At 40.1% G+C, this 18,801-nt stretch overlaps 2 long non-coding RNA genes across 3 annotated transcripts in view; one reads left to right on the top strand and one right to left on the bottom strand.

The window, feature by feature from the left end:
- LOC137442002 (uncharacterized) overlaps positions 1–18,801 on the bottom strand; it is a 363,940-nt gene that overhangs the window by 3,076 nt on the left and 342,063 nt on the right. The window lies entirely within an intron of this gene.
- Positions 1–18,801, top strand: part of LOC137442001 (uncharacterized) — an 89,512-nt gene that overhangs the window by 55,841 nt on the left and 14,870 nt on the right. The window contains exon 2 of the long non-coding RNA XR_010987557.1: positions 8,520–8,578. This is a non-coding gene — a long non-coding RNA (uncharacterized lncRNA). The remainder of the gene's footprint in view (positions 1–8,519; positions 8,579–18,801) is intronic.

Here is an 18,801-nt window from a genome sequence, read left to right as displayed (position 1 = left end):
TCATGGTCTGTATTTAGTACTGCATGTGAATTCCAGTATTGCTCAGTTTTTTTGCTGTCTCACTGGTATCTCTGATGGATTTTAATAAGGATAAACAAGGCCACAGGATCATACTTTGGCTTGGCTGAGCCTCAGTGACCAGTTAGCACTTCTACAAAGTTAATGTTGAAGCTTCCACCTCCTCTCTGGGTAGGTGAGAAGGTAAAGAATTATTCAATAGTCGTCCACTGTTAGTGCTTTTGTTTACATGAATCCTACAGATAAGCAAACCAGACTGCAAACAGTGTTTAGTGATACAGAAAATAAATGCTTGTTTTTCTATTCACACAGCTGCCAACTTCATATCAATAGTGGGTACTGCTTTAATTATTTGTTGTTGGTGTCTTCATTTGATGTGACAAAGTAAAATAGCTCCAATTACATAAATCCATGGTTAGGGAATTTTTTTAATGGCTCATTATGTACCACACATACATATTTTGCTAAAACTAAATGCAGTCATGCCTTCAAAGTACTAAGTCAATGCTCTCATAATCTCATTGACTACTCTTTAATCCAAAACCTCTGGAATATGTAGTCTGCAGATGAGCAATAGGATGTGAAACAGTTGTTTTTTTCTACCAATAATGGCTCATAACAAAACAGTTTATGGCTGAGGTAGACTTGTCTTAGTCTGTGGACTTTCACATTGCTGAGAATTTTCCTACCAGACTGTGAGCCACTGGAAACACAACTCCAAACTATAGCAGCACTCATTAAAACATATACCACTGCCACAAAATTTTCTGGAGTATAAAGTAGTATGATGAATATTAAATATTTGGCTTTGAAATACTGTGCTACAAGATCTAATCCTAATAGTTTGGACTGAACAGAGCTTTTGGTAAGCTAATTGAAAGTGATTATTCTTCTGTCAGCAAAAATCAAGTATGTATGCAGTTCTAGGGAAATGAAAATCTACTGTCAAGACTTGGGAGAAAGATAAAAAATGAAGTAGGTTAGTCTGTATTTTGCCTGTTACTCTCATTTTTGTATTTTTGTCAGCAAATAGTTGAACAACCAACTAGTTTATAAATTGTAATGGTGAAATTGATTGATTAGTTATATATTTTTTTTCATCTATTTAATTCAACCAACATTGAGGCCAATCCACTAATGTATTGATGTATTAATTTTTCCTTTATTTAATTCTGATTTAATTGTTTGTGTTATTCTTAATTTTGTTGTTACTACAACAAGGACAAGTGTAGAGTCTTACATCTGGGAAAGGACAGCCCTATGAACAAGTACAGGTTGGGGGCTGATGTTGGAAAGCAGCATGGAGGAAAGGGACATGCGGGGTCCTGATGGACAACAGGATGACCATGAGCCAACAATGTGCCCTCGTGGCCAAGAAGGCAAATGTTATCCTGGGGTAGACTAGAAGAGTTGTGGTTAGCAGGTCAAGAGGGGTTCTTCTGCCCCACTGATGTCCAATGGTAGGACAAGGGGTAGCTGGTGAAAGCTGGAGCATAGAAGTTTTCACATGAACATAAGGAAAAACATTTTCACACTGGAAGAGGCTGCCCAGAGAGGTTGTGGATTGTCTTTCTCTGGAGACATTCAAAACCCACCTGGATGTTTTCCTGTGTGACTTAATCTAGGTTGCCCTGCTCTGGAAGTGGGGTTAGACTCAATGATCTTTCATGGTCCAGACCCTTTCAACCCCTAACACTGTATGATTCTGCAATGTGTCCTGTTAATTTGTTCAATTCTTTGTTTAAATTGGGAGGGAGGCAAGAATAAAATACCTAAACCCACCAACCTGCTACTTTCTGTTGTAAAGAAAAAGCTAATTGGGTCCAGACTTTGAACAGTTGATTAGACATATACCTGCCTCCTGGTGATTATCCTTTGGCTCTTAGACAGGACACCTCATGATTGTATGAATAAGGAAGAGAGCGCTGAGGAAGATCAGGTGTTATTAAATTGCTCAGTGCAGCATAAAGTCTAATGAGCAACAAGTTTTAGGAGTAAATGTAACAATTTTGTCTAATAAGATAATTTATCAGGATTTTAAAAAATGCTGTGTAATAAACATGTACAGACTTTGCATGTAATTGCTTTCATGTGCATATGGCTAAGAGTAACTCAGCTGCAGTTTTTGACAGCTAGGTTTGGCCTGTACTGAAAACCCTGAGCATGAGAGTGTTACGCAGTGCCTCTGAAAGAAGTTACCAGTTTCTGCTTTATGCAGAAACCTCTTGGGGTTTTGTGAGTTGTGCTTTTCACTACACCCTTTGATTTCCATTTTGATTTCCTGTTGAACTCTTTGATGCACAGTGCATGTGCTATGTTTAGTGTATGGTGCTTCCAGAATCTATTGATCTTTGGAAATGCACGGCACTGCAGGATTCTGTGCAGTATTTCTACTGTTCTGGAAATACATTTCTATAGATCTGCTTTGTTCTGTGCAACCAATCACTTAATATTACCAAGTACTTAATATATCAGGAAATGTGATTTCATTGCTAATTCTTTCTGAGACATATTAATGTGTTCTTCTACAACCACTACATGCTTTCAGAGGTAGTTTGGCTTCTAGATTTCTTTAAGCTCAAACTTTTACAGAAGCAAGTTTTCCTAGTTGAACTGATACGAATATAAAGTAAGAGGCCCTGATTTTTGTACTGATTCACCACCTTAACAGAATTAAATTTTATGCTACACCTATGGTTATGAAATTTAATTTTTTTTACCTCAGATAATACTAAAGATTAAGCAAAATCTTGGTTTTCTGCTTCTATGTATTATAAAGAAGCTAGAAATCCATCTTCGTTTGATATAATTGAGTAGCTGTCCATTCCAATTTATAATTACGTAGTGTAGTGGTGGTAGAACATCACCAGTGCTGAAATATTCCACTGTGAGTACTGATGGAAGAAGCTGCTCTGCGAAGACTTGCTTTATAAAGTAAAGAAATAGTGTATATATCAGGATCTTTATTCGTGGAAGTACAGAGCCAGATGCAAATTACTTCAATTTCCGTTATTTAAAATAATTCAAAGAGGTGAGGTTGAAACTTGGCATTTGACCTGCTGGAGTTCTTTCAACTGAATTTAAAGTTTATTTTATCAGATTAAGGTCAGCAAGCTATCTTAAATACTCGTACACAGGGGACCCTAGGTTAGGGTAATTTTTTTCCACTGGGTGCCAAGATGCTTGGGAGTTTTGCCTTTTTCTTCCCCGCAAAATCTGAAGCTACCTTCTTAATTTCATCACCTTTGATTCTGACAAACTCTACTTACATTGCTATTTTCTGTTTTCTATGCTCAGTCATTATTTTAGTTCAATAAATAACAATATAACTAGTACAAAAGGATTTGGGTAGGGCATGCCTCTTAGGAGAGGGGTAGTTACAGACTAGTAATACCTTTTTCCTTTGAAAGTCCTTACAATGTAGTGCATTTATAAGCCTTGCAAAAATCAGTATTTGCTAATCCATACAATTTAGGATTTCATTGTTTCAGCTTTCTGTCTGTTACACTTATCTGTTGAAGCAGTTGCACTTTCCAGAATAATAGGCACACATTCACTGACTCACAGAGGGGAAGAGTTTGAGTAACAGTACACCCAAAGACCTAAAGAATCCAAGTTCAGTGTTCAGTTTTGTTGTGTATTTTAGCACAGTATGGAGCAGCTTTGAGAAAAGAGAGTAGTGTGAAGCAGAAAAAAAAGCTGTGGTTGCATTTTTGCAAGCACTGTTTGAATTAGGTGAGCTGCTTAGCTTACTGTGTGAGCTTATATATGTGCTTGTAAAGACAGTTAGGAGTTAATTATGTTCCACTCTTCAATGTGTGAAATTTAAAGAAAAAAGTATCTTTTCTGTTTCAGAATCATTTAAAACATGCATATAAAGTTGCAGTAGTCTGTTTCCTTTTGTCATAGCTTCAACATATAAATTGTCTTATTTAATAGTTCTCAGAATCTGTATTGGTATTTTGAAGGAGGATTCTCAACTGCACTTAAACTACATCAGTGTTGGATGGAATAAACACATAAATATTTCTGCAAAAAAAGTTACACTAGTCTTTTTTCAGAGTTACAAATCTGCCTTCTGTACTTTCTCCGTCTTCCCTGATACGCATCACCAAAAGCTCGTTAGGATCCAACGACATATGAGAGTTTTCCTTTAGAAGGCTTGCTTTCAGTGTTTTCTCTCTACTGAGGAGACTGGTATTTGATGACCTTCTGAACCAGAAATTGTGTTTTCTGAAGCAGAAAATTAAGTTTTCTCTTCTTTACTGTGGAGAAGCCAGTATTACTCATATTCATGCTAGACTGTCCTGACACACAAGCAGTAGAAAATGTGAAAATAGCATGTCCAAGCAGCTAGGACAGCAGAACAGTTTTCTAGCAGAATCTGTATCAGAAACATCTCTAAGGTTTCAGTTCTTATTCATACTATGCTACTTTTAAGTAGTTCTGGGAGTACAAAGAGCTTTCCCATAGATGAAGGTGTAATTTTTACTCTTTGCACTGCCAAGAGACCATAGTCTAAATAAGAATCTGATTCCATATCTAGTCTCCCCAAACAATATGGTATCCAGACTTCAGCAAGCAATCTTTTTCAAGAACACAGAAATATCTAGGGTACTTCAAGTAAACAAATTGGAATTACATTGGATGCTTTAGAACATGCTAAAAGAGGCAGGAGTGACTAAATTTGTCCCAAAATATGAGTTTGTGTATGATGACTGAAGTTGGTAAACAGATGTCTTCATTTGCATTGCATTCAGATGTTCTTCAGGGCAGCACCTTACAAAAGCATCCTGGCAGGAACACCTAGCTCTGTGCACTGGGGTTCCCATTGAAGGGAAATGCTTCATCAGAATCCACACAGTTGGGTTTTTCAAGCCATACTGCTCTGAATGATCACTCTGACATTTTGTTTTAGTGCTTCTCTAGATCCTGAATCTATGGGCAGATTCAGGATCATTTATTAAAACAGGGTAAATACTGGATCAACCCACAGTGATGTTTGTGTGGAGCAGTTTTTCCTGGAATCCTTCCTATAGCTGTACTGTAAACTTGTCCAATGATGTAATTTTTTTTTCTCCTGCTGAAGGTTATTCAGCTCCTCTTGCAGTTTAAGTTGGAAGAACAGGCAGGAAATAGCATAGAATGGGCCTGTACGTCTCAAGTGAAAGACGTGAGGTTGCCCATGACTGCTGCTCGGTAGGTGGGAAAGCCTTTCTGGTGTCTTACTTAGCTGAAGTAAATAAGAGATCATGCTTAGATTAGGCTGAACTGAACATATATATTAGAATAAACCTTTATTAGAATAAACCAAACCAGGTTGGAAGAGACCTTCAAGATCATCGTGTCCAACCCATCAATCAATCCAACCCACCCAAACAGCTAACCCATGGCACCAAGCACCCCATCAAGTCTCCTTCTGAACACCTTCAATGATGGCGACTCCACCACCTCCCCGGGCAACCCATTCCATAGCGCAATCACTCTTTCTGTATAGAACTTCTTCCTAACATCCAACCTGAACCAATGTTTGCATCTGCAGGAAATAGGAAAGTGACAATATTTTCTTTATCCCATCCTGAACAGAAATGGAAGGAAAGCTAATCAGTCACATGAGTGGAAGAGGCATGGAAGAGCACTACACTCAGAGATGGAGTGAATCTTATTATTCATGCTCTATTGTTTCAGGTGGCTTAATGTATTAAAAGGGACAAAAGCATTCCTGACAGCATGGCATCATAGCTGTACAAATGGAGACAGTTTTAGCAGTAGCTCAGTGCAGTCTGGGGAGGGACTGAAAAAAGAAGATGACTCTGTCACACTTACTTAGAAAAGAGCAGTACATTGCAGAGACAAAGCCCAGTGACAAGTATTGTCCCTGCAGAGCAAGCAGTGGATACTTGTACAGTCCATACAGTACCTTTCAGCTCACTGTATAACTGATAGGACAACTTTTTACTGATCTGACAAAGAGACTGTCTTTAAGCAATCACAGATCAGTCCAAGGGAGGAGGACCTTGTAACCAGACAATTTCCCCCACTTCATTCCTTCTTGAGATAAATACAGGTCTGCTGCTGCTCTCACTTCCTGGATTTCTGTTTCAGTGCTTAAAGAATTTTTATTTATTTTTTTTTTACATTTCCGTGCATGACTGAATAGCAGAGAACCCTCCTGAGTCTTTTCAGGCTTTTTTGCTTATGTTCAGAGCAGGCAGCATTTTTGCTAGCAAAAAGAAGGGACTTTTAAAAATCTTTTTTCAGAAAATGATTTCTTTTTTTCTTGACTGTATGCTTTAATTATATTCAGCAGTGATTTCCTCCTTTTTAGACTCCAGGTAAATTAATAGGTTTGAGATGTCAGGAGCATTCTTTCAGGTATTTAAGGTGCAGTGATTATATGAATGGGTTTTCAGTGTGCTGTGATCAATTCACACTCAGCAGGAAGTGGTGTTGGGCCAGCTAGTGATTCCCAACAGATGAATTCCCTTGTGCTCTGCCTCCAGAAAGGCATACTTTAAACAAGAAGAACATTTTACTGGAATTTTTATTGTCTACATTTCCATTACCATCATATTTATTAGGTTTTCTAGAATACTATTTATTGCCACTGGTGAGAAGGTAACCCAGTTCACATTATTGTGCCATTTTACAGTTCCCTATTGGGAGAACACAAGGTTTCAGAGAAAACTATTACGATTATTTTATGCAGAAATTTGATATTTTGAGCAGGACCTTTGTAATGTAGTAAAAGTTATAGGCTTTGGAAAATTAAATTTATAGAGAAAACTATTTTGTACTTACAAAAAAATCTGTATTTTATGTTGTTGCAATTATATATTATAGCATTATTTCTGTGAATAACTTCGTTTTGGTGATGTACTGTGATTTATCTTTAAAGCCATTTCTAAGTCATTGCTGTCTTACAAAAGTTACAACAACAACAACAAAGTTAGGAGATTGGTATAAATGAGCCAGAGAAACATGTACTAGAATAACTGTGAAACTAATATTTAGTGTACCTTGAAACTCAAAAGAATTCTATGTTCTTATTGGCCACAGGAGATGTAAAACACGTTGTTTCCAGAAAATATTTTTCAATCTTTGGTGGTTTTCTACCTTATTTATATTTTTTTTCAGTATTCTCTAAAAATGAAGTAAGTAAAAAAATAAAGGCTGTAGTTAGTAGCTTCAGTTAAAGGCTAAACTTCATTACAAATTTAATGTTAAGGTGTGAGCTGTTTATGCAAAAATTCTATAGTACTATGAAATTATATAGCCAACTACAGCTATGATATTTTAGTACCTGGGGCCTCTCTCCCTCCAGCTGAATCCATGAAGCACACCGTGCTTCTTACATTCAAAAGGCAGGGCTAGCTGGGGGGCTGGAACTCTTCTAAAACAACATTCCTGATGCATTTTTACTTCCTTTGCTTCACTTTCAATTCCCCTAGGCTGTATGATACTTTCCCCAGCTGCCAGTATGGGCAATTAGAACAATCTTAATTCGATGTAGATAAAACACTTCCTGCCCTACAATTTGCTCTTTTCAAGCACAAACATTTATTATGCTTTGGATATATGGAAAGTAGTTCAAATATAATGCTGTATCTCTACAGAGAATCTCCAATGCTAAGTAGTTCAGGATTATAAAATGGCCTGGCTGTAGCTCTCTGGTCTAACTGGCTGACCTCCAACCACTTCAATTAGCTGTAAAAGTGAAATAGTGTAGTGCTGTACTCAGGGGAAATACTGATAAGAAATAGAGCCAAAGAGTTGTTTCAGGAAAGCTGAAAGAATGACAATAGGCCCAGTACAGAATACACTAGTCAAAAGCCAATGTTGAGCAACATGAGTTTTCCAGGTAAGTTTTTTGGGTACAATTGCTACTGTCTTTAAATAAATAACAAATTAATCAGCAACCCAGAGCTAACTCAGACACAGTATCTTATTAGCCAGCCTTACTGCAAAAGCAAAGGCTTGACACAAATCCTTGACGCCTGGAAAGAACTCCAACCATTATCTGGGAGGATCTCTGTATGCTTTGCAGCAGACTTTGTCACATGGAACATGCAACCTCTCCAAGAAGAATTCACACAGGAAACCAAAGTGTATTGTCTTAGTAAATGACAATCTGAAAACATATGTGCTCCTTATGGAAATATTAATGGAGATTTTAAATATGGGAAACATAAACTGTGATTACATTGTAGCTAATAATATGCTAATGGGCTAATGGCAGATAGTCAATGTAAAGATTGTCAAGAGTCAGATTAAGTCACAAACGGGCACTCACAAGAGGAGATCCCTTTCCAAATGTTGTTTGGAGTGCTAGGAACTTCTCACATGACCACAACCACTCTCCTGTGATGTTATTTGTGATGCAAGCTACTGGTCAAAGCTCACTCATGAGTAAGCTTTCAAACACACAATGCCCGAAGAGGAAAGTTGAGTGATTCTTAAAATATTTAGCAGAATTAACTCTTTTTTTTTTCCCCAAACAGCTATGAGGAAACCTAGAGACAGCACGTATACTACATGACCAGCTGAAAGCTCCATAAAGGTAAGCCTACTGTATCATAATGGGGATCATTCACTCAGTCAGATCATCCACATGGGACTTAGGGGAAGGGAATGTCCGTGGCTAAGTTTTGCTGGGTTGTAAAGTACACTCAAAAGCCAAAAATGGAATTTAATTTTCCCGCGGTCACAGTTCAAGCATATGGACCAAAAGGTACCATCACACCATTGTGAAAGCCCACTCCACTGAACATGTAGTGTGCCATTTTGAACTGAAGACTCATTCACTGAAGCACTTAATTTTGTACTTTGTACTTCTACTAAGTCACATGTGTAGGCTTTGAGTATTATTAGCTTGCATGTACTAATTTAGGAGTAGTTCTCTCAAAGAAACCCACTGGGCTAAGTCTGCATAAGAACCTGCAGAGGCCTCATGAGCTCAGCAGATGCAGCAATTAGGTTGCTGCATTTAAAGAATAATCCAATATCCATGGTGTAAGAGCTTCTGATAAATGATTAGGATGCCCAACACAAGGAATTTGATGTTTCTTTACAAGTAGCCTGAGTGAAACAATATTCTGAGAAGTAAATGAAGCAGTGGCACAGTGTCTGTCACAGGAAACCAGGGAAGGCAAATTACAGAATCCATCTTTGTGGTCCACACTGCATAAGTAAGGCTAGTAGAGTTCTACAAATTCCAAGTGGTATATACAGTGCTCAGATATTTGTAGGCAATCTGCTGCACTGACAAATCAGGCCTTCTTTAGCATATAATGCTTGACAAAGATATAATACTTTATCAAATATGAAAACACTGTTGGGTCTTTCTCAATTTAAAATTCCATATATGCTTCATTTTCAAGAAATGTAGGGAGGGTGAGATTCTAGTGACCACGAGATAATTGAATTCTCGGTTTTTGGTCAAGCCAAGAGGGGCAGCAAGAAGACCTCCACTCTGGACTTCCAGAGGGCAGACTTCGGGTTACTCAAGGAACTAATTCAGAGGGTTCCTTGGGATAAAGCCCTTAAAAACAAAGGGGTCCAGGAGAGCTGGACCTACTTCAATGAAGAATTGTTGAAGGCTCAGGGACAGGCTGTGCCAATGTGCTGGAAGATGAGCTGCCGGGGCAGACGGCCAGCCTGGATGGTTCATGAACTTTTAATGGAACTGAGGGAAAAAAAAGAGGGTGTATCACCTTTGGAAGAGAGGGGAGGCAACCCACAGAATGTTTGAGGATGTTGCTAGGTCTTGTAGGAAGAGAATTAGGGAGGCAAAAGCACACTTGGAGCTTAAACTGGCCTCTACTGTGAAGGACAACAAAAAGTCCTTCTATAAATACATTAATAGTAAGAGGAAGGGAAAGGACAACCTCCACTCCTTGGTGGATACGGAGTGGAACATTGTAACAAAGGATGAGGAAAAGGCAGAGATACTTAACACCTTCTTTGCCTCAATTTTCACTAGAAGGGCAGAACATCTTCCTGACAGCTGGCCTGCAGAGCTGGCAGAAGGAGCCAGGGAGCTGCACAGTTTCCCTATGTTCCATGAGGAGGTGGTTGGAACTCTCCTTAGCAGCTTGGATCCCCACAAGTCCATGGGACCAGATGGGATTCATCCTAGGGTGCTGAGAGAGCTGGCAGATGAGCTGGCCAAGCCACTCTCCATAATTTTCCAGCAGTCCTGGCTCACTGGCGAGGTCCCAGAGGACTGGAAGCTGGCCAACGTGGTGCCCATCCATAAGAAGGGCCGGTTGGACGAGCCAGGGAATTACAGGCCTGTCAGCCTGACCTCAGTGCCAGGCAAGATCATGGAACAGGTCATCCTGAGTGCAATAACACAACGCTTACAGGATGGCCAAGGGATCAGGCCTAGCCAGCATGGATTTAGGAAGGGCAGGTCCTCCTTCTATGATCAGGTGACCCGCCTGGTGGATGTGGGGAGGCCTGTTGATGTAGTCTACCTGGACCTCAGCAAGGCCTTTGACACCGTCCCCCATAGCAAACTGCTGGCCAAGCTGTCAGCCCATGGCTTGGACGGGAGCACACTGCGATGGGTTAGGAACTGGCTGGAGGGCCGAACCCAGAGAATGGTGGTGAATGGTGCCACATCCAGCTGGCAGCCAGTCACTAGTGGTGTGCCCCAAGGATCAGTGCTGGGCCCTGTGCTCTTTAACATCTTTATTGATGATCTGGATGAGGGCATTGAGTCCATCATCAGTAAATTTGCTGACGACACCAAGCTGGGCGCAGGAGTTGATCTGCTGGAGGGTAGAGAGGCTCTGCAGAGGGACCTCGACAGGCTGGACAGATGGGCAGAATCCAACGGCATGAGATTTATCACATCCAAGTGCCGGGTTCTGCACATTGGCCACAACAACCCCATGCAGTGCTACAGGCTGGGGTCAGAGTGGCTGGAGAGCAGCTAGGCAGAGAGGGACCTGGGGGTGCTGGTTGATGGTAGGCTGAACATGAGCCTGCAGTGTGCCCAGGCAGGCAAGAGGGCCAATGGCATCCTGGCCTGCATCAGGAACAGTGTGGCCAGCAGGAGCAGGGAGGTCATTCTGCCCCTGTACACTGCACTGGTTAGGCCGCACCTCGAGTACTGTGTCCAGTTCTGGGCCCCTCAGTTTAGGAAGGATGTTGACTTGCTGGAACGAGTCCAGAGAAGAGCAACAAAGTTGGTGAGGGGTTTGGAACACAAGCCCTATGAGGAGAGGCTGAGGGAGCTGGGGCTGCTCAGCCTGGAGAAGAGGAGACTCAGGGGTGACCTTATCACTCTCTACAACTACCTGAAGGGAGGTTGTAGACAGGCTGATGATGGTCTCTTCTCCCAGGCACCCAGTACCAGAACAAGAGGACAGTCTCAGGCTGCACCAGGGGAGGTTCAGGTTGGATGTTAGGAAGAAGTTCTATACAGAAAGAGTGATTGCGCTATGGAATGGGTTGCCCGGGGAGGTGGTGGAGTCGCCGTCATTGAAGGTGTTCAGAAGGAGACTTGATGGGGTGCTTGGTGCCATGGGTTAGCTGTTTGGGTGGGTTGGATTGGTTGATGGGTTGGACACGATGATCTTGAAGGTCTCTTCCAACCTGGTTTGGTTTATTCTAATAAAGGTTTATTCTACAAATGTGAAGCAGAGCCCAATTACTACAGTATTCATTGATGTTCCTCTTTAAAAGGAACCAACACGCTTAATTTCTTACTCCTGTTCTCCATACAAATAACAACATATAGTTTGAAACAGTTTCAAAATGCATTTGGAGGCACAAAAACACTCAATCTATTTACAATACAGACTCAGCCCACCTCATCATATAGCCCCTTAAATTTTGTCTGGTGAACCAGTTCTGTGCCAGAAAACCTCTCACAGTTTCATTTGCTAACATGCATAGATTTTTACTATTGAGATTGCTCTTAGTCAACAAACAGGTAATTAGTTTAATGATTATTCTACTAATAGCTCAACTACTCAAGAGAGAGGGAAGTAATTACTAAACTAATTCAACCATCACCAAAGAAATGTAGGACATACATAGGTTAGAAATACGAAATATTATTTGTAAAACTCATATGCTTAAATGAGAATGTCGGAATGGACTTTAAATTCCATGTTATTTAGTTGCATTTAGAAAGACCACTCTCAAAAATGCAACACTAGCTTCAGCACAAATGAAAAAGCTACACGCACATCTTAGCAGTGGGCCCTGGTATTTATTCTCACTGTAGAAGGTACTAACATTTGCATATCAAAAAGAATTGTGTTGATTGAAATTTTGACAGATAAAGCACACTACTGAGGCACTTTGCAGATCAGTGTCTAGCATCCAGTCTAGAAAAATAAAATCATCCAAGAAGTATTTCCAACACTAGCCTCAAACCCTCCAAGAACCACACATACTACCTTTTTCCTGTTGAATTTCTGGCTGGATTTCTTTTCTCTCCCTGAATAAAAGGGAGCCTGAAGCAAGGAACAAACAACCCAATTCAAAATAATGTTCTATAGGGAGCTACTGTAACAACTGATTTGCAGTAGTTTAGGATTATTTTTGTTCTTTGGTTTTTATTACATTATAATATTAGTATTCTTTCAATACAGCAATCATGTACTTTAGGTGGACAAGTTTCAGGACACCAATAACAGACAAGAATCATACTAAGTTTCTGATTGATTATATTAGGGAAATACATATTGGTCAACATGAAGTTTTCTTTAAACTTTCTCTGACATAATATGATGACAACTGGCAGATAAAATTATAAATACAGAAAGAATGTGCAATAATACTTCAGCAGGTAAATAAACCTATTTAAAATGTCATGTATTGTAATAATTCCCTGCAAAAATGGTTTCTGACCAAAACCAATCCAATAATTCTTTATCTTGAAAATCAAAGTGTTTATATTTTTATAATCTAGAAGGAACACTGACCAGACATTAGATCTTACAACTGAACAGGGCTAGAAAGGCAAGAGCCTATAAAAATAATGATTTGTGAACAGTTCAGAGGCTTCTTGGCTTTCTACCAAAAGGATTTGATTACAGAAATCAATATAGAAGGATTTCTGCCAGTAGGTACTTGTGTTTCTTTGATAAACACAAAACTGCATAAAAAAACAGTTAAAGACCACAAAAATGGAGAAGTGGCTAAGGTGGAATGTAAGCATACACAGACGATCTGGAAATCAATACATTAATCTCAATGCCTTTTCTAAGATTTATTTATTCAAATAAAAAAAGCCCAATAAAATCCCTCAAGTATCCCCTGTTGATTTAAGATATGACTTTACCATCTGTAGGGCCTTAAATCCTTTCTTCAGTGTAAGATATTCATGAAAACAATTGCAGGCAAAACAACTGTTTCTCCCAATTATCCCCATCAAAACCAAAGCTGTATTTTAGGGATTATGTTTGTAAGTCTGATTGCCTAGTTAATGTATACACAACACCTGCTTCTGACTAGGCTTGCAGAAATCACTCTGATAGTAGAAACTTTGGCCTTTGCAAAATTTAAACAGGGACTCTTCATTTTACACAATATTTGATACCTTTTTTTTTTGTCCCTTGCTCTGTGCTATGTTTTAGTTTGAATTTTTGGAGCAATTTTGGACTTTTTATTCAAGTACTTATCCACATCCACATTCAGCACAAAGCTGATCAAAGTGAGGGGGGAAATCTTTCAGAATGTAGAGGAACATTATTTGGAGAGCTGCACTGGGACAATGACTTTAAACCTTACCTTCCTCTTGACTTCCCTTTCTTTTTACCATATCACATCAGAATTAGAGTACACCTTAGGTAGCCTGCACTTGTACACAGTTGCCCTTCTCACTGTTAGCCTTCAATGGATTCTTCAACGTTGGAGATACCAGCTTTTGAAGTGGCAACCTAGGGTAAGATTTTTATCTAAGAGTTCCTCAAAGCTCAAAACCAGATTGATTTCCTCTTTTGTGGTGTACTTAAAGGCACCAGCATACAAATATGAAATGCATTCAAGGCATTAGTGTCTGTGAAAAAAGCATGTGGCCAAAGGCCTAGTTCTACTTTATCATTATATGCAAATCCTTATCCTATCCCTGACATTTTCCTGAAAAATATTAAAAGCCGTTATAGCCAGAGCTCCATCTATACTGGAGTTAGTAGTTAAACTGAGAAACCAAAATGGGTTATGAAAGAGAAGATGATTAACTAGAATCAGCATGTTGTCAGTAATCTTTGCCAAGTTCTCACATTACAAAACAAGTAACAGCATTTCTGTACAGCCAACAGACGCAGTTAAGCAACTGTTAAGATTTTCATTTTCTGGTCTGCATATTGTATATACAGATTTAAAACAATATCTGAAAGCTGGGTGGCATTCTCTGTTTCCTGTGTTTGGGAATAGAATACTGTAAAACTGGGCTATTACCAAGTTTCCTTCCCCTTCCCCCTCCCCTTTTTATTAATGTTCCGGGTGCTGCCTTCTCCTTAGGCCTATCTCTAAACATTCATTCAGCTGTAGCACCTCTGCGAACAGCTCATGAATCTCTGTCCATTGGCATCCTTCTGGCCAAACTGAAGTGTCACTGCATCTCCTTTGCATCTGCTTGAGGAACTTTTGATACTCCACTTTGCTCAGTGTGGCAAAACCACACCTCAATCTCTCTGTGCACCGCTGTCCCACCACCTCTTTAACATGTCTGAAAATACATCCAGCTTTCTGGTCATTTCAGCCTGTAGCTGGCAAAAGCTGTGTTATAATACATAACCACATGTGCAACCACAACAGTACAGAGATGCCATCATATTCTCTAACAATAAAGGTTTTCAAGACAAACCAGTCCTTATATATATGTAGGCATTATTCTTGAAAACAGTAATTTGGGGGGGGGTGTGTTTTCTAAACTGGTAAATTTGGACTATGTGGTACTTCCATCAATCCTTAGTAATTAATGATGCGTTAATGTGTTAATCTCCATCTATATAATTCTAAGGCAATTAAATAGAAATTGGTGTTTCTCCAGAAAGGCTTCTGCAGCTAAAAATATAATAGCAGTAAGACAGTGATTGGCATTATTTATATCAACAATTGCACTAGAATGATAATACAGCAGCTTTCATATGCAAATTATACATACATTTAAATGATTTAGGATGGATTAAAATAAGGAGCTTAATACATTGCTTTGCTTTTGCTTAATCTTTTCATTTGCTTAAGAATCTTATGAAAGATGTCTCTCAAAGCGTTTCTTTTGGACTGTGAAGAAATGTCAATACATTACACTAAGAATATTCCTGCCACATATGAAACAAATAGTAAATGGTTATAAAGATACATAAATAGCTTGCTATAAAACAAGTTCACTCATATCAGCATTCTACAACACCAAATCCGAAGAAATAAGGAATGTTTGTTTAAATGTGTAAATGTCATTAAGATACTAAAGCTAACAAATGGGGGATAGGATCATTTTCTGCAAGGTTTATAATCAAAGCACTAACCTCACAGATTTGCATTTGTGTCTCTTAGCACACTTCAAATAACCAAGTATCAGCAAAATGGAGCTGGGTCTCACTGTTGGTTGTCTCAGCAGATGCACTAATTGTTCCTTTCCAGGGTTAAACAAACAAAAAAGAAGGTAATGTCTGAAAACCCCCATTTGCATTTTCTATGCAGTATTTAGTCATTGGTGGAATGCTGGGAAAAATAAATTCAGATTGCATTTTCATAAGCATATTTTCTGGTTATCTCAAGTTTAATGTTGCTTAGTAACTGTACCACAGTACACAATGTTATGGGTTGGAAGGGACCATGAAAAATCATCATGCCCAACATTCCTGCCACAGCAGGATAACCTGGAGCAGGTCACCCAGGTGGGCTTTGAACGTCTCCATGGAAGGAGACTCTGGGCACCCTATTCCAGTGTTCCATCACCCTCAGTGAAGAAGTGTTTTCCTTATGTTCATGTGGATCCTCCTGTGCTCCAGCTTGTACCCACTAACCATTGTCCTATTGCTTGACATCAGTGAGAAGAGCCTGGCTCTGTCTTCCCAACACTTGGCTTTTGCATCTTTGTAAACATGAAGGATGTGACCCCTCAGTCTACTCTTCACCAAGCTATAAAGACCCAGCTCCCTCAGCCTTTGTTCATAAGGGAGATGTTTTACTCCCTTCAGCATCTTTGTGGCTCTGTGCTGAACTCTTTCAAGCAGTTCCCTGAGGTCTTTCTTGAACTGAGGGGCTCAGAACTGGACACAATATTCCAGACTCAGCCTCACCAGGGCAGAGTAGAGGGGGAGGAGAATCCCCCCTTCTAATCCACCCCAGGTTGCCACATTGATGGCCCACAGTCATCCTGTTGTCCACCAGGACTCACAGGTTCTTTTCCCCAGAGCTGCTCTCTAACAGATCAGTCCCCAACCTAGAGTACTGGTACTCTAGTATGAAGCTACACAAACAGTAAAACTGAATTCAGGTGCTACTATTTTGTTATGACAAAATCTCTACCTTGTTTGCAAGGGCAACAGAGATCAGCATCCCCTGACACAGCACTAGAAATACCACAACATATTTCTCAAAAGAGTGATCAGCACATGTGATGTTTTCTCTCTTGTTTCTGCTGTATTCTTTCAGTCTCTCAGCATTGCCAAGAAACAAGCAATTGCACAGGACTTCAAAGTTTTCTTTTCTATTTCTGATCATGTGATCAATACTGAATTAGAAGAAATGCTAAAGTTATATTTCCTTCCACAAGGCTAGGAAGACAAACTTGAGTGAACTCCAAAATGCCCAAATGATGATGGAAAATAAAACAGATGCTAGTTTAAAAAAGAAAATCCTCATCACTTCAATCCAGTCATGATTTTTAACACTCCAGACTGGCAATGGTGTGATCCAAAGCATGCTTTTTAGTTTTATCTGTAAAAAGTTAATACATTATTAATTAGTATTCCTTTTCAGGTCAGAATTTTTGCCTGTTGTTACATATTGTCCATATGTTTGAGTGGGCTTTTCTCCTCTAACTCTACAGTGTCTGCAGTGCTTGGGTGAGCTGAAAGAGTGACAGGATTTGTGCCAGTAAAGAAACATTTTTTTCTTCATATTAAGATCACAAGTTAAGTTACTTGTAATATTTTTCTTCTACAAACATACCAAATGATTGTCCATATAAACAGAATTTACATGTCCAATGTAATGTCTTAATTCTATTTTAAAAAGCAAGCTTCTGTCATGGACAGCACAAGTACAAATCATCAAAACTTTGACTTCTTTCTGACCTGCTTATTAGATTCTTCCTACACCTTCATGAATTATTTATATAACTTGTATTTAAACTCTAGCACTACAAATTGTTGTTACAAAATCACTGATGCAGGATTTTGAGCTTCCCAAAGAACAGGGTCAGTAATTTCAAACTAACCCTGCTGTTGAAGTCTGGCCGGCCTTGAAGTTTTTACCTGCCAGATTATGAAGGTCTGACAGTGGCTGGCTCTGCAGGCAGCTCCCACAGCTAAGGAGCTGTTGCACAAAATCTTACCCAAAGCTGAACAGCCCAGACTGCTTGCTGGCTGACAAAGCACACTTACTTCCAAACTGAGATGCTATGTCTATATGCCTCCAATAAGAACAATTTCCAGAGTAGCAAGAAAAAGAGGTTCTTGTGATCCCTTCAACAGCTACAGAAGATCCAAGGACAAGAGATAGTGTAGCTCATTCACTAGGAATATTCTAATTGTAACTCTGATATGGTGCAAGACAAAAAAAGAATTCATGCCAAGCTAGCTACTGCATATCACTATTGTCTTTTGAAAGAGAGTATCCTCTCTTTTCCCTCATACTTGAAGAGTAATGAATTGTGGTGGCAAGAGTCATAGAATCAACCAGGTGGGAAGAGACCTCCACGATCATCCAGTCCAACCTATCACCCAGCCCTCTCTAATCAACTAGACCATGGCACTAAGTGCCTCATCCAGTCTTTTCTTGAAGATCTCCAGGGGCGGCAACTCCACCACCTCCCTGAGCAGCCCATTCCAATGGCAAATCACTCTATCTGGGAAGAACTTCTTCCTAATATCCAGCCTGAACCTCCCCTGGCACAACTTGAGACTGTGTCCCCTTGTTCTGTTGCTGGTTGCCTGGGAGAACAGACCAACCCCCACCTGGCTACAATCTCCCTTCAGGTAGTTGTAGACAGCAATGCGGTCTTCCCTGAGCCTCCTCTTCTACAGGCTAAACAACCCCAGTTCCCTCAGCTTCTCCTCATAGGGCTTATGCTCCAAACCCCTCACCAGCTTCGTCACCCTTCTCTGGTCACATTCCAGTGCCTCAACATCTCTCTTAAATTGAGGGGCCCAGAGCTGGATGCAGTACTCAAGGTGTGGCCTGACCAGTGATAAGTACAGGGGCCGAATAACCTCCCTTTATCCTGCTGGCCACACTATTCCTGATACTGGCCAGACTGTCACTGGCTTTCCTGGCCACCTGGGCACACTGCTGGCTCATGTTCAGCCTACTATCAACCAGTACCCCCAGGTCCCTTTCTGCCTAGCTGCTCTCCAGCCCCTCTGACCCCAGCTTATAGCGCTGCTTGGGGGTGTTGTGGCCAAAGTGTAGAACCCTGCACTTAGCCTTGTTAAATCTCATCCCATTGGCCTCTGCCCACCCATCCAACCTGTCAAGGTCACTCTGCAGCACCCTCCTACCCTCCAACAGATCGACACCTGCTCCCACCTTGGTGTCATCTGCAAACTTACTGATGATGGATTAAATCCCCTCATCCAGATCACCAAT

This window comes from Melanerpes formicivorus, unplaced genomic scaffold (assembly GCF_026170545.1).
Source record: "Melanerpes formicivorus ecotype bairdi unplaced genomic scaffold, bMelFor1.0.p_v2 SCAF_6, whole genome shotgun sequence".
Taxonomy (NCBI): Eukaryota; Metazoa; Chordata; class Aves; order Piciformes; family Picidae; genus Melanerpes; species Melanerpes formicivorus.
The sequence above is the reverse complement of the archived record's forward strand: the minus strand, read 5'-3'. Positions and strand labels throughout refer to the sequence as shown.